Source organism: Ambystoma mexicanum, chromosome 4p (genome assembly GCF_040938575.1).
Source record: "Ambystoma mexicanum isolate Mex_15411 chromosome 4p, UKY_AmexF1_1, whole genome shotgun sequence".
NCBI lineage: Eukaryota > Metazoa > Chordata > Amphibia > Caudata > Ambystomatidae > Ambystoma > Ambystoma mexicanum.
Window position 1 is genome coordinate 782,552,586 of NC_090927.1, and position 16,174 is coordinate 782,568,759.

Genomic DNA, 16,174 nt, shown 5'->3' on the forward strand with positions numbered 1-16,174 from the left:
ATCACCTGGTCGAGGGACTGTTGCCTCTGCTGGGCCATGGACATTTGCGGTGGTGTCACAGAGGGGCTGATCACCTCATGTTGCCTTGACACAGGGCTTGTGGGGGATGGCCAGTCATCGTCTTGTGGGTGCCCCTGCGTGGTATCCTCATGGTGTACGGGATGAAACAAACAGGGGGATTGAGACAGGTCATGGATGGATCCTACATCGACATCACCGTTTTCTGTGTCGGAGCATGCTGCCATTAATGCAGTGTCACCTATGGTGCTGCTGCCACCAGAAGCAGTGCCTTCTGTGGCATCCATTGGGGGGGCCTGTGGTGGTGCTGTTGTGGCCATGCTGGGTGCTGGGGTGCCTGTTGAAGTCCCCTCCTGTGTGCTGCCACTTGATTTGTGCTGCTACCATGTCTTGATCCATGCAGCTGAGGTGGAGGGTCTTTGGCCGTTGGTCTTGGCCCTCTTTGCAGGTGTGCTGGTAGGGGTGTCCTGGAGCTCGTCGTTTGAATCGGACCCTGTGGTGGAGTAAAGGAGGGCGAGCGTTATTAATGGGTCTGTGGAAATTGGAATGGCAATGTATCACATGCATTGGGGTGGTACCTGAGGGTGATTTGGGTCAGGGCCTTGGAGGTGTTTTCATTTTTGTGTGGATTGAGGATGCAGTTGTTTTGCAGCCTGCAGTTAGGGGGTGCCTGCTGCACGTGTAGAGGGTGTTTTTAGGAATTTTAATTATTTATTTATTTAATGTGACTTTTAATGTGCGCTATCAGGCCAATGTATGTGGACGTTCTCCTGGACATGTGTTTCTGTTGCACTATGTGGACACATGGTACTTCACATGATTGGACATTGTGGTTTTAGCATTGTTTTATTTGGGACACCTACCTGATTCTTCGGATGTCTGCACTCCTTTCTCCATCCCTCCGACTCCCTCTATGGTCTCCATTCCAATGGTGGAGGCACAGATTTCTTCCCAGGGGGTCAACTTGATGGGTGATTCCGATCCTCCCCCGGTAGCTGTGGCAATGTTACGGTTGGCGGATAGTATGCTCCGTACGCGTATCCGCAAGTCGTCCCATCGCTTTCGGCATTGCTGTGGGTTGCGGGGTGCGGTCCCCACCGCACTTACCCGCTGTGCCACCAGGGCCCATATGGCCTTCTTGTTCGCAAGTGCCGTCCTGGTCATTTGCGTCGAGAAGACGACGGCAGTATTCTCCTGGAGGGTCTCTGTGAGCACCGTGAGTTCCTCACGGGAGAAGTGGACCTGCCGCTTGCGGTCGCACGCTTTTTTCGCTACTTTTCCCATTGTTTTTGGTTTCACTAGGGTGGATGACGGGTTGGGATGTGTCTCAGGGTAGTATTTTTAATGGTTGTGTGGAAATTCTGATTTTATAGGTGTACGGCGTGCTGTTTCCCATTCCGGGACCATGTTTTTGCTTCCGTTTCCGTATATTTACGGTCACCGTATTTTCCGATTGCCGCTCATTACGGTGACCGCTATGATCGGTGGCGGAATTGCACCTAGGTCGCCGTACGACGGCGGTGAGGGGCGTTTTGGGGACATTTCCGCCATCGCGGACTTTTCACTTCCGCCATGGCGTAGTGCTCGTGCCCGATGGGTCAGAATTAGCCGCACTTTACTCCGTCGTGCAATGGCGGAAACGCTATTTACGCTATGGCGATCAGGTCAGTTGCTTTCCGCCAGGGTCGTAATGAGGGCCATTGTGTGTATGTGATGGACATGTGTTCATTTACATACTTGCCATTGGGGTTGTATCATGTAATTGGCATTTCTAAGTGGGTGGATGCAATACTTGGGTGGGTGTTTGGCATGTGGAGGCTGCCCATAAGGGCCAGGGATCTAGATTGTGATGACGTGTTGGCTAGGGGACATGTGTCGGGGCCTGCGGGCAGGTGCCCTGCACTGCTGGGGGGTGGGGGTGCAGGGGGATATGAGTGGGACATAAGTGGGGGCCTGCGGGCAGGTGCCCTGCACTGCTGGGGGGTGGGGGTGCAGGGGGACATGAGTGGGACATGAGTGGGGGCCTGCTGGCAGGTGCCCCTCACTGCTGGGGGGTGGGGGTGCAGGGGACATGAGGGGGACATGAGTGGGGGCCTGCGGGCAGGTGCCCTGCACTGCTGGGGTGTGGGGGTGCAGGGGAACATGAGGGGGACATGAGTGGGGGCCTGCGGGCAGGTGCCCTGCACTGCTGGGGGGTGGGGGTGCAGGGGGACATGAGTGGGACATGAGTGGGGGCCTGCTGGCAGGTGCCCCGCAGTGCTGGGGGGTGGGGGTGCAGGGGGACATGAGGGGGACATGAGTGGGGGCCTGCGGGCAGGTGCCCTGCACTGCTGGGGGGTGGGGGTGCAGGGGGACATGAGTTGGACATGAGTGGGGGCCTGCTGGCAGGTGCCCCGCACTGCTGGGGGCTGGGGGTGCAGGGGGACATGAGTTGGTGATCAGTGGGGCAAGCGGACAGGTGGCTTGTCTGTGGTGCATGGCCATGGTGGATGGGCTGCCTGCGGGACATGACCAGGGGTGCAGGGTAGTCCCCTGTGGTGTGGTCTGCCTGCAGGGGCCGTGGAGGGTGTAGATGGAACAGCTTGGAGGACCCACACTGCCAATTCACGTGTAGGATTCCCTGCGCACCCCCGAAAATTCACGTACCCCACTCTGACAGCTAAATCGCGTGTGAAACTTCCCGCAAACACCTTAAATACGTACCCCACTCGCACAGGGCCTATAGCGGGTGAAAATTGACGCGAACCTCAGGAATGTTGGCCCTGTGCTAGCGAGCGGGGTACGTGTATTACTGGGGTTCGCATACAGTTTCACCTGCGTTTTCAGCAGGGTACGTGTATTACGGGGTTCGCGGGAAGTTTCACACGCGATTGAGCGGGGTACGTGTATTACGGGGGTGCGTGGCAAGTTTCACACGCGATAGGCCTTGGGCGAGCGGGGTACCACTCACCGTCTGTGTGTAGAGGAACGCGTAGCCAACACCCACCCGCTGTGAAGTAATAGCGTGTGAACCCCAACGCCTGGAAAACACACGCACCGCACCCCCACGTACAGAGAAATGGAAATCCACGTGGGATCTTCAAGCCCTGCCAGGGCAACGCCCGTGCGCGATACGTCACAGACGCGCTTAAGCTTGAAGGGCCTTTGGTCCAATGAAATCGTGTATGCATGCAGACGCGCTTACGCGCTAAGGGCCTTTCCTCGAATTACACGCTGACGTGCAATTTTTTCACGTGCCAAATCACTCTGTATCAAGCTGGCCACGCGAAAACACACGGAAGACCACGCTCCTGCCCAAAAGGCCGAATCACTGCCCCCCAGAGCCCCGAGCACGCTCCCACCTGCCATCTGCTGCTGCCTGACTGCCTGCTGCCCTCGTGTCCTGCCATTTGGTGCCTGCACATCAGCTATCTGCAGGGGTCCAGTTGCGGTGCCCACCCCTGCTGGAACAGAAGACTCCTGACTGGGATACCATTGCTCCACAGCCCAGCCCCAGGACCCAGTTGCCCACCCACGCCTGCCTCGGGGGTCGCCATGTCGGGGCAAACACTATCTGAGACCACTGGCGACTCCTAGCCAGAGGGGCAGAGGGCCACCAGTTTCAGTCAGAAGGAAGTTGGTGTCCTGGTGGCGCTTGTCCTGGGGCATTATGATGCCCTCTTCGGATCATCATGCGCCGACAAGGTAGGACGGGACAGGATCTGGGACGACTTTGTGGTTGCCATCAACGCGGAGGGGGTGGCAACCCGCAACATCAAGCAAGTCAAGAAGCGCTGGGAGGACTTGAGGTCCAGGACCCTCATAAAGGTCCAGCGCCTCGTGGAGAGGGGCCAGGGCAGCATGAATACCATCCAGATGAGGGTCCTGGAACGTGTACACCCAGCGCTCCATGCCCAGATCCTTGAGAGGCAGACCCATCTGGAGTCGAGCGGTAAGTGGCCAAGCATTGCTGTGTGAGACAGGGCATGTTGCAGTGTGCTGGTTGTCTGATACTTGCCTGTATTGTGACATAGGCCATGTACGCATGTGTGTGTGCAGGGACATCATGGTCATGCATGTGAGACCAGTAATGTGTGAAGCACCCGGTTGGTGTATGTGTTTAAATGCAACATGGGGAGCCCTATGCGGAATGGACACATGAGAGCATGCCAGTCTCTGTTCCTGGACATGGGTGGGGGTGAGGGATGGGTGCTGATGCCATGTACATGTATGGTGTCCATGTCTGTGTGTCTGACCTGCGTGTCTGTGACTTGTAAATGCCATGGATGCATGACACATGTCTGTGACAATGTTCAGAATCACTGATGCAGCCTAGTTATCCTTGCATCCACTGTGTCTGGGGTGTACGAGTCCAGATGGATGAAACTACGGTAAAGTGTTTGCATGTGATAGGCATGACCCATGATGCATGTGAGTTCCAAAACAACATTGTATGTTTCAAGAGTCCTTTGGACATGTATGCTAATGCCCATAGCATGCGCCATGCCTGTTACTGCATGTGTTTTGCCTGCACTGACCCATGTGTTGTGGAGGGACATGATGGAAGTGATCTTTGACAGTGCCACTCATCTGCTATTGCTTCCTGTCTAGGGGACCATTGTACAGTACCCTGATGCTTGTGTTCTATGTCTCCCTCTACACAGCGCCAAGTGAAGAAGAGGGTGGAGACAGACAGCGCTGTGGAGCAAAGCGGCGGGGATGCCCCCACAGGGGCTTGCAACGGCGGAAGATGGGGTGGAGCCATCCAGGTTGGTGGTTTCCACAGAGGAGGAGGAGGCCGCTACTGAGCCGCACATGGGGCCTGGTGGGGGCATCCCTGCTGGTGCAAGTGGTGCAGTCCAGGGGCAGGGGCAGGAGGCAGCACAGGTCGCCATGGAGGGGCCTGTGCATGTCACTGTCCCTGACACTGTGACTGCACCACCATGCACCAGCAGGGATGCCCCATCCCAGGCCCGTCCGCAGGTAGGGGGGATGTCCATGTCATCTGACTCCCCTCCACCTGCAGACGAGGGGACCCCAGGCCGTATGGAGAAGGTCCTGATTGGTGTCGCGTTGCGCATGGGTGTCATTCGTGATGACGTGCGTGCTTCCTGGGTGGAGCACGCACGTCATCACAAAGAGCACCGTGCCAGCGTGGCCCAGTTGGGAGCGGCCGTGGTCGGGGGTTTCGTACATGTGTCGGCCACTCTGGCGACCCTCTCCTCCTCTGTGGAGGCTATGCGCCAGTCGTTGTCCATGCTGTCTTCTGGCCCAGATGCCACCAGGGCCCCCTGTGGACATGCCCCGACCAACGCAGCCAACTTGGTGGGGATCCCATCCCTGCCACATTTGGGAGTCAGAGGTCCAGCAGGGGTGGACACACCAGCAACAGGACCCCAGCAGATGGAGGATGTGACGGCATCATAGGGCAGGGCACATGCACAACAGCGTCGGTGGATTCCATCAGCCTGGATGCCGTCGTGCTGGCACAGGCAGTTGCGTCGGAGGCAGCGGCAGGCTCGACGTGGGAGACATCATGGCTCGGGGCCATCAACATCAGGGGGGCAGGCATCGGCCGGAGGGCAGGAGAACCCTGGAATGGGGGTATCTTCCGTGTGGGAGCGGTTGGGACTGCAGTTAGGTGCGGAACGGCGGCGGGCGGAGGAGGAACGGCTCACAATGGTCAGGGCGGAGAACTCCATGCGGAGGGCGCTGAGGCGGGCTGAGTGCCTCCAGGGTATTCGCAGGGAGTTGGAGCTGGAGACCGCATTATGCCTGCGAGACCTCGGGGCCAGGGAACATGCCCGCCTCCAAGCCATTGAACAGGAGTTTGATGATGCCCTGGCCCATGACATCAACCAGTGAGCCGTCGGACTAGCCCGCTGCCTTTGTATATAGTTATTTAGGTTTAGGTTTCATTTCTTTATTATTATGATTTGGAGTCCACGGACTTTGCTCCACTTTTTGTATATAGTTGTATTTTAGATAGGGTTTTTGTTAGGTTTCATTTTTTTTTGGATAATGGACCCTTCAGACTTTCTTTTTCAATTTTCTGGACATGTATATACTTTCTTTTAGTCATATTCACATGGAGAAATGTTTTTTTATGCTTTTCATCTTTGGATTTCGTTCTATGGACTTTGGGGATGCACCACTTATATTTTTTCATGTTTTGGATTTCTTTTCTTGCTTGAATTTGAGTTTCTTTTTCTTATTTCAAAAATGATTTCTTCATTTGCATGTGTGCTTTTCATTTTGACATTTGTTATACTTTTTAATACATTTCTTTATTCAACATTACTGGTGTGGTGTACAGTGATGATTTGGGTGCATGTCTCCATGAGCATTGGCACAGTCATGTGTTGCAACTGTGTGGCTCTGTAGGACATTTGCTGATGGGCATGCTGGTTCTTTTCAGACTATCATGGAATGGGTGATTTACTAGGGAGTGGGTGCAGTGGTCCGTTGGGTGTTTGCACTGGGGGGTGGAGGGGTGGGATTTGGGTTGGCATTAGGGCCATGGGTCTGTATAGTCATGGCGTGGTGTTTGGGGGACATGTGTGGGGGCCTGCTGGCAGGTGCCCTGCACTGCCGGGGGGTGGGGGTGCAAGGGGACATGAGTGGGGGCCTGCTGGCAGGTGCCCCGCAATGCTGGGTGTGAGGGTGCAAGGGGGCATGAGTGGGACATGGGTAGGGGCCTGCTGGCAGGTGCCCCTGACTGCTGGGCGGTGGGGGTGCAAGGGGACATGAGTGGGGGCCTGCTGGCAGGTGCCCCGCACTGATGGGGGGTGGGGGTGCAAGGGGACATGAGTGGGGGCCTGCTGGCAGGTGCCCCGCAATGCTACGGGGTGGGGGTGCAAGGGGACATGAGTGGGGGCCTGCTGGCAGGTGCCCCGCAGTGCTGGGGGGTGGGGGTGCAAAGGGACATGAGTGGGGGCCTGCTGGCAGGTGCCCTGCACTGCTGGGGGTGGGGGTGCAAGGGGATATGAGTGGGGGCCTGCTGGCAGGTGCCCCGCAATGCTGGGGGGTGGGAGTGCAAGGGGACATGAGTGGGACATGAGTGGGGGCCTGCTGGCAGGTGCCCCGCAATGCTGGGGGGTGGGGGTGCAAGGGGACATGAGTGGGGGCCTGATGGCAGGTGCCCCGCAGTGCTGGGGGTGGGGGTGCAAAGGGACATGAGTGGGGGCCTGCTGGCAGGTGCCCTGCACTGCTGGGGGTGGGGGTGCAAGGGGATATGAGTGGGGGCCTGCTGGCAGGTGCCCCGCAATGCTGGGGGGTGGGAGTGCAAGGGGACATGAGTGGGACATGAGTGGGGGCCTGCTGGCAGGTTCCCCGCAATGCTGGGGGTGGGGGTGCAAGGGGACATGAGTGGGGGCCTGCTGGCAGGTGCCCCGCACTGCTGGGGGGTGGGGGTGCAAGGGGACATGAGTTGGTGATCAGCAGTGCAAGGAGACATGTGCATTTGCTGGGGGGCATGCCCATGTTGGGTGGGCTGCCTGCGGGACATGACCAGGGGTGCAAGGTAGTCTCCTGTGGTGTGGGCTGCCTGCAGGGGCCGTGGAGGGTGTACAGGGAACACCTGGGAGGACCCACACTGCCAAATCACGTGTAGGACTCCCCGGCACCCCCGAAATACACATACCCTGCTGAAATCGTGTGTGAAACTTCCCGCGCACCCCAGTAATACACGTACCCCGCTCGCACAGGGCCAATCGCGTTTGAAACTTCCCGCGAACCCCAGTAATACACGTACCCTGCTGAAATCGTGTGTGAAACTTCCCGCGCACCCCAGTAATACTCGTACGCCGCTCGCACAGGGCCAATCGCGTGTGAAACTTCCCGCGATCCCCAGTAATACACGTACCGTGCTGGAATCGCTTGTGAAACTTCCCACGCACCCCTGAAATACACGTACCCTGCTGAAATTGCATGTGAAACTTCCCGCGCACCCCAGTAATACACGTACCCCACTCGCACAGGGCCAATCGCTTGTGAAACTTCCCACGCACCCCTGAAATACACGTACCGTGCTGGAATCGCTTGTGAAACTTCCCGCCCACCCCTGAAATACACGTACCCTGCTGAAATCGCATGTGAAACTTCCCGCGCACCCCAGTAATACACGTACCCCACTCGCACAGGGCCAATCGCTTGTGAAACTTCCTGCGATCCCCAGTAATACACGTACCCTGCTGAAATTGCGTGTGAAACTTCCTGCGCACCCCTGAAATACACGTACCCTGCTGAAATCGCGTGTGAAACTTCCCGCGCACCCCAGTAATACACGTACCCCGCTCGCACAGGGCCAATCGAGTGTGAAACTTCCCGCAATCCACAGTAATACACGTGCCCTGCTGAAATCGCGTGTGAAACTTCCTGCGCACCCCTGAAATACACGTACCCGGCTGAAATCGCGTGTGAAACTTCCCGCGCACCCCTGATATACACGTACCCCGCTCACACAGGGCCAATCGCGTGTGATACTTCCCGCGAACCCCAGTAATACACATTCCCCGCTTGCCGTGCTGGTACAGGGTTAGCGCAGCCCTTTGCGCTGGATTGGGGATTTTGATGGCTTTTCCCTGCACGAGGGGTGTTCTTGGAGGCGTAACTGGCGCTGCTGCAGGGTCGCTGCGCCACTGTGCGCCACGGCTGGTTTAGGTAGCTGAAATCCATGAATACGCTGTGCGCGGAAATGGATTTTAGCGCACGCGGCTGGCACAGAGATTCGCACGCGCACACTGTGCGCCAGCCACGTGCGCCACTTGTGCGCTAAATTCTATGAATTACCCCCTTGATGTCAAATAAAAGTACTTTACGAAATGTACAATCTTGCTGTTTGTTTTTAAATCACAGTTTCATATTCCGAATTGTTGCGCGCTGTGTTGTGAGATGATTTGTGTTGTTTTCCGGGTTCTGTGTAAAGTCGCGTAGGACTGGAGACGACTGGGCGCGTTTGGCTACGGACCCTGTACCGTCACGGAGAGAGACAGGGAATATGAATGCTTTGATAATGTCAGGCTTGGGGGCGGGATATATGATTTAGTGTCGCAAAAGCAGATCAGCCAGGTCGATGGGGCAAGTGATAGGATTATAACATAATGTCGACGCACAGCAGCCTGATTTATCGTTTGTTTAGTGGACAAAAAGTCGGGTAAGGGCCATAGGAAATTGTAATGTCAACGGACATAAGGAGGGTTCTTAGAACACTTTCAACCTGACAACGAACAATACGAACAGCGTTCTCAGAACACCCCCATTTTGTTTAATTGCAAACATTACCTCCACGTCCACTCTTCCTCATCCCAGTTCTTGCTTCATGAGGCCCTGCCTCCGACACAGGACCTTCTTCTATTTCTTTAAATTCCTATAACTCCTCCCCCACATCCACATCACTCAGTTTCATATTACCAAGCCATAGCATGGGACCTTCCCCGCAGGGAGGGTGAGGACGGTCGTCAGTACTGTGACGAGGAAGAGTAGGACTAGGAGTAATGAAGATTTCCGCTAAGTAATCAGAGCATTTCAGGACACCGCAGTGTTCTTAGAACACATTCAACTTGCCAGAGTACAATACGGACAGCGTCCTCAGGACACCCCCATTTTGTTTATGTACGAACATTTAAGAACACCGCGAGTGTTCTTAGCTCAATTTTAGCTTGCTTGCGAACAAAACAGACACATACTCCGTCCTCAGAACACCCCACCATTTAGTTTATATAGAACATTTCAGAACAGCCGTGTTGTCCGCAGACAAATCAAACACAACAAAAGTGTCTAGCATATAAAAAAAAAAGAACATTGAACCTATCTCATACTCCCCCACCCTCCCCAAACACTCTTACACACCAACACACTCCACTAAATACAATTTTTAATCCAAGTTTTACCACGCTGTCCGCAGTCGTCCGCGAATGCAAGATGGCGGGTGCCACAGAAAATCTGACGCGCTTCACGCACCACGCCGTCCAATCAGCGAACACGTTGCATGTCCGCGGACATCACGCAAGCCGCTCAGCCAATCAGGGCACTGTCCGCGAAGCGAACCGGGAAGTCCGTCCGCGGAGCGAACGCAGATATCACTAATTTTTTTGCCTTATATTTTGGTCATTTTTTAAAAAACTACTGGACGGATTTAGATCAAATTTGCAAAAGCACGCTTTTGGGACCAAGCCCCTGCTCCTGCCGCAAATTTGGTGTAAATCGTGCAGCGGTTTGGGCTGCAGGCGTGCGCAAAGTTTTTTCCCATTATGTCTATGGGAAAAAACAAAGGTTTTGGGATCCCCCTATAACTTTGCCCCCCCCCTGGACCAAACCTCTCCAAACTTTGCACAAAAATTCAGAGTGGGCCATATACTTATTTTTTGCAAAGTTTGGTGAGGATTCGTCCAGAGGGAGCGAAGTTATAAGCCGCCCAAAAAATGCTCTTCCTATAGAAACACTAACTTAACCATAACTACATGGACGCTACTACTGTTTTGTAACTTGGCTTAACCAACAGAACCGTTTTTTGAAATTCACGGGGTCTATATGTGATCTTGAGACTCATTTTTTGGATATTACTATCTTCCATCACAATGGGCTATTGCAAGTGAAGCCATACAATAAGACTACTGATAAAAAAAATCTCTATTGCACTTTAATAGTCATCATGCAAAGCATTTAAAGAGCAATTTACCTTTTGGACAATTTCTTAGGTTGAAACGTAACAGCAGCAGGAAAGAGGACTTCAGCCAGAGTGCGGATGCACTAATCCACAAATTGTTAGCCAAAGGCTATCCGTCCAGAGTGATTAGAAATGCTTCCAAAAGAGTGTACAACAATAACCGGGAGGCATTGCCAGAGAAAAATACGAAAACTACGACAAAGATTGGCACTGTTTTTATAAATACTTTTTCTAATTTATCCTATAAAATCAAAACCATTGTTATGAAAACATGGAAGAAAGTTTACCGAGGCAAAGAGGTGTTGCCACCTCTGGTGGCTTTCAAAAAAAGTCAGAACTTACGGAATATATTGATCAGAAATGAGGTGACAGAAATGAACACACCACCTGTCTTTCAAACAAGATTGTGGGGGTTGCCGGAAGTAAAAGGCCATTTTCCGTGTGGTAAATGCAGCATGTGTGCCCAAACAAAAGAAACCAGATCTATACAAATTTTGCCTAATGTCAAGTGGGTGTTCACTGAAATGACCAATTGTAACACATCTAATGTGTGTATTTAATCACGTGCCCGTGTGGCCTACATTACGTGGGTAAGACTAATAGGCAGTGTAAAGTTCGAATGGTGGAACATCGGAGCTGCATTAAAAATCAAGTAATTACAGCTCCCCTAGTAAAACATTTCGTTGACATCAAACATGGCCATAATGACTTCATGTGGCTGATATTGAAAAAGGTGCATGGCCACATTAAAGCAGAGACAGATCAAAAATTATTGAATTTGAAGCAGAAAATTATTTTTAAATTACAAAGCAATGTGTTAGGGTTTGATGGAAGCATTAATTGGCATTTGGTTAGTGAAATATGAAGAGTATTGTCTGATCATATTATATATACATATTTTGCCTCCAAAAATTGAGTGTCCGATTTCAAATATGAAGTGTCAAAGGTGTCACGTATTGTGAAACATTGTAAAAATGTATTGACTACAATTGTGTGTACATTTCATAATTTAATGGATTTGTAAATGTGGTCTAATATTTTTTTTGTAATCGCAACTAATTGCTTTTTGTAATTGTAACAAATAACACATTGCTTTTTTCATATTGCTTTTGTAATTGCAACAAATTGTATGTTTTATTTGTTAACAATGGTCCAGGTTGTCAGATTGGGGTCCATTAATCTCCTCAACACCGGCCGTAGGTTTTGTGTGGGGATTGATTGAGGGTCTGTGTTAATATGGCCACTCGTTTTTTTCGTTGGCGCTAGCTCCGCTGAGGAGATTAGTCCCTTTTCAGTGTTTACACCCGAGGTTGGAGTCATTGATATACACACAGCGTTTTCGCGTCTGTATTAATCTGTGGTTAGACGGCCAATGACTTTCTACGGCCCGGTTGTGGCTTGGTTTCTTTAGCGGGATGCACGCACTTTGAAGGTAAGCATGTCAGTTTTTGTAGGATACGCGCACTCGATATACACATCATTTATTACGCCCCTGATACTTTTGAACTCACGGTGGTAGTGATTCCAATGCCAGGTGATTGAGCTGCTTCTAATGTCACCTATTGGTGTTTTACTGGGGTGTAGCTACACTATACTCATATCCTTATTGACACGTGGTGTTGTTGGTCCGTATATTATTTAGCGGTGCAGGCTTACATTTAGGCATGAGAGTGGTATATAGTTATCCACTATGGTAACTTCAGTCTTGCTAATGCATGGGTGAAGAAGGTGGTTAGTCTGACTTCGAAAGGCATCACAGTTTGTCTATGATCACTTTTGCTTTACAGATTGATACTGTGATAAGCCATAGAATCTTGTGGATCTGGTCCATTTGGTGCTGCCGTGGGTTTTTTTTCCCGCAGTTTCCATCCCTACATTTGTGGAGGTAATTATGACTGTAGTTCTGGCACGATTTTGCTATAGCCTGTGTTTCAGTGACTTTTGGTTGAAACAGAGCGTATGGACTCTGTATGTTAGTTTGTCTCATTTAGGTGTTGCGATACCTCGGCGGACTGTGACGCCCTGTGAAGTATTGGTTTCCCATTGGCGAGAGATTAAGCAAACTTGTCATTTACAGACGCGCATCGAAGGTTCACCATTTAAAGGTAAATCTTAGTGGTCCATTTGTTTTGGACCCGTGTGAGGTTGGCATAATGGTCTGAGCCGGCCTCCTATCTACATTTTGTAGCACCCCCTTCCCTTTGGAACTCATTAGTTTCCTCTGTCTTTCCTCTACAGGCCCCGTTGTTGTTTGTTCCGTTGAGAGTGCCTGAAACTACCCATTCAACACGGTGTAGAGGAGAATAGTGGATGTTTTAGATTATCCCCTGAAGAATGTTCACCCGAAAGGGGTTTTGAAGAACAGAAACATGTTTTTTAATGACACATTGAGGTTTTTGTATTTTGTCATGTGATATCTTTTGTGTCTTGCGTATGTGTATAATTTGAGGCCGATGTTTTAGATACTGTGTTTTCTAGTGTTAGAAGCTGCACTGTGTTAGGCGAGGGTAGTGTTTTATGTTTAAATTTTAGTTGAAATATTTTGAATAAACCAACACATTTTTTTTTAAAGTCAAGTTTTGCACGCAGTCTATTCTGTCAGGCCTTGTAGTGCCGGAAAATCTATCAGAGGTTCCTAATTGAGGTGGAGGGGTGGGAGTAGAGAAAATTAATCATCTTACTCTTTATTGTATCATATAAATCGATATCCCCATTGGTGGAGTAAGATGTTATATGAATGGGACTTTGGGCCTCATTACACGGATGGCGGTGGACCAAGGTGCTATTAGCACCTTGGTCCATGCCGGTAAAATACCAGCACCGCCTTGGTGGAAAGGGGAATTACCGCCCTATTCCAAGGTTGGTGGGTGTTAGGGAGAATTCTCTGTTTAGGCTGAATTTCCCTACCTAGTGAGTCCCCCAGCAGCTTTGCTGGATTGCTGGGGTTTATTTTTTTCTCCTGCCAAGAGTGAGACTCTTTTACCCTCACTCTTGGGCATGTTGAAGTGTGTTTTCTTGGTTAAACCTTGTGTTGAATGGGCTATGGGGTCTTTTACTCCATAGGGCCTCATATATTTTTGTGATGTGGGTTACACAGCACCCTCTGTGCCATAACCCAGGGGTGTCCTAGGGACTCCCCAACATAGACTCCATACCCTGGGACTGACTACTGTCTCCCAGGGCATGTAAAGTCACCAAAGACTTTACTAGTCTTAAATCCTGAACAGAACCAGTACAAACCATCATATTGTGGACGTACTGGCTGGGGCAATTCGATTGCCCCAGGGTCTGTTAGTCGAGGGGGCACGTCTCCGTCCCCCCTGATCGAGTTTTGGCTGGTGGCAGTGGAAACTACGTTTTATATTCGACTGCGAATATTTTCCTATGGGATTTCCCATTGTTTTAGGCTAACACATTTAATTATTTATTTACAGTAGCCTTAAACATACCGCCGGTTTATATATTTATTATTATAACTCCGGTTGGGATTTTTTGCCAAAACTTGATGCTAAAATGGCGTTGGCATTCGCCTCTGTAACTCTGACCCAAAGTGGAGCCCTTTGTCCCACTTTTGGCGGGCTTCTCCACAGAAGCCCTCCAAAGTGGTGCCACTCTGTCTGGGGTACTTAGGAGGGGTGGAGGGGGATTTAGGCACCCTGGACTGAGTTACCTAGGTAACTCAAGTCGCACTCCGTCCTGATTGGCCCAAGTGGTGAGCCGGCCGGCTCACCACTTAGCATGTTTGAGTGACAGCTAGGCTGGGTGAATGGGGGTTTGCTGCATAAAAGCAGGGCTTTGGGGACTGGAACTTCAGAAGTCGCCACAGGACCTAAGAATCCAACGAGGGACGAGCTGAGCTGATCTGCTACTACGACACCGCCGGTGGAGCCCTGCTGAACCATCTCACCACTTTTCCCGACGACCGAGGAGAACTCTTAACGGAGTGGCTCCTTCCCTTGACTGGTGGGGACAACCAGTTTTCACCTTCTTTCCGCTCTTCGAGGTATCTCGTGGCTGCCTTGCCAGTGCCAAGCACCCCGGCAACCGGAATACCCACCACTTTTACCCCAACCGCGAAAGTCGGTACAACCCTTTAACCGGAGGACTCCGCGGCTGGTTTCTTCCCGGGCAGTGCAACAACCTTCTTCTTCTGCTCTTCAGCGAGATCTTCTTCTCCCCTGACCGACGTCGAGCCTTGCTGCCACTGCCTGGAACAACTGCCCCCGCTGGAGGATCCTTTCCGTTAAGGTACCGTGTTCCGCCTGGCTTCCCTTGCCACCGACTGTACGGGGTAGTTTTAGCCCCCGGCTTTCGATCCTGGGATTGCCTGGGACACTTGGCTAAACTTTCTAAGCCTCTCTAACTCTTTTCCGAACTCTTTTGCAAGACTCTGAATCCCTACCAACTGTGTGATCTTGGGCACGTTTTCGCTCTGTCTGCTCTAAGAGTGGGCCCTGCTTAGTGACTTTTGCTCACCTGTGACTTTGTGCTTCTTTGAGCTTACAAAAAGTGTTCTTAACCTTAGAGTGGTGTGTTTATCCTAATTCTGCTCCTTCTCCCTCCCTTCTTTTTACCTACTAGAGTGTCATCTAACGTTAAGCGCTCACCTCTGTTTGAATTATGTGGTGTTAACCTAGAGTTGTCTAGATAGGAATAAGAATTGGGACTGCTTTCCATATAACTGTGTTTAGAGTGTTTTACTATATTTTGCTAGAGTGTTTTCAACTTATGTGTTCTTGAAAATAAATAACTATATACTTTTGAAACCAAGCTCTGGTCAGTGTTTGCTTGTGCTATTGTGTCTGAGTACATATTGTGTATACTTTGCATACTGCCTAACTCTTCTTGAGGGAAGTCTGACTGCTCAGCCACAGCTACCAGGTAAATCTGGGTGGTGCGGACTGCTACCAAGTGGGTTTACTGCTATACCTGTAGTCTTAAATCTTTTGCAGTGTTCCCCAAGGGAACTGCACAGGTTTCTGCCTAACACTGGTGTACAGCGGTGGGATTTGTATTGAGTATACATTTTATTGTGCTTTAGATACCTTAGTGCAACTAAACACAAAGCTTAGCACTGTAAAAGTAATCCTCTAACATGTCAGTTATAGAAAGCTATAGTCAAGAGTCCCTTGCAGCCAAAACTGCTGATTGTTTAAGAGTGCTCTGTAAACATAAGGATCTCCTGACTAAGGGCAAGAAAATGGAGCTGATTGAAAGATTGTTAGCTAACCAAAGTCTGGGTGATGGTTCAGAGGAACCTACCACTCCAGCAACTGTAGATGACAGTATTGAAGTTAACATGGAGCAAAATGTTGATGATTCTGAGGAAGAGTCAGAAGAGGAGGGTGAGGCTGTTATGACTGTCCCCCCTAGGCCTCTGCCTGCTCTACCTGCTGTACCTACTGGACCTTTACCAGGTCCCACATTTAGTCCTCAGTACTTTGAACTGGAGAAAATGAAACTAGAATTGGAGTATAAGAAACTTAATGCTCAAACTGACAAAGAACTAAG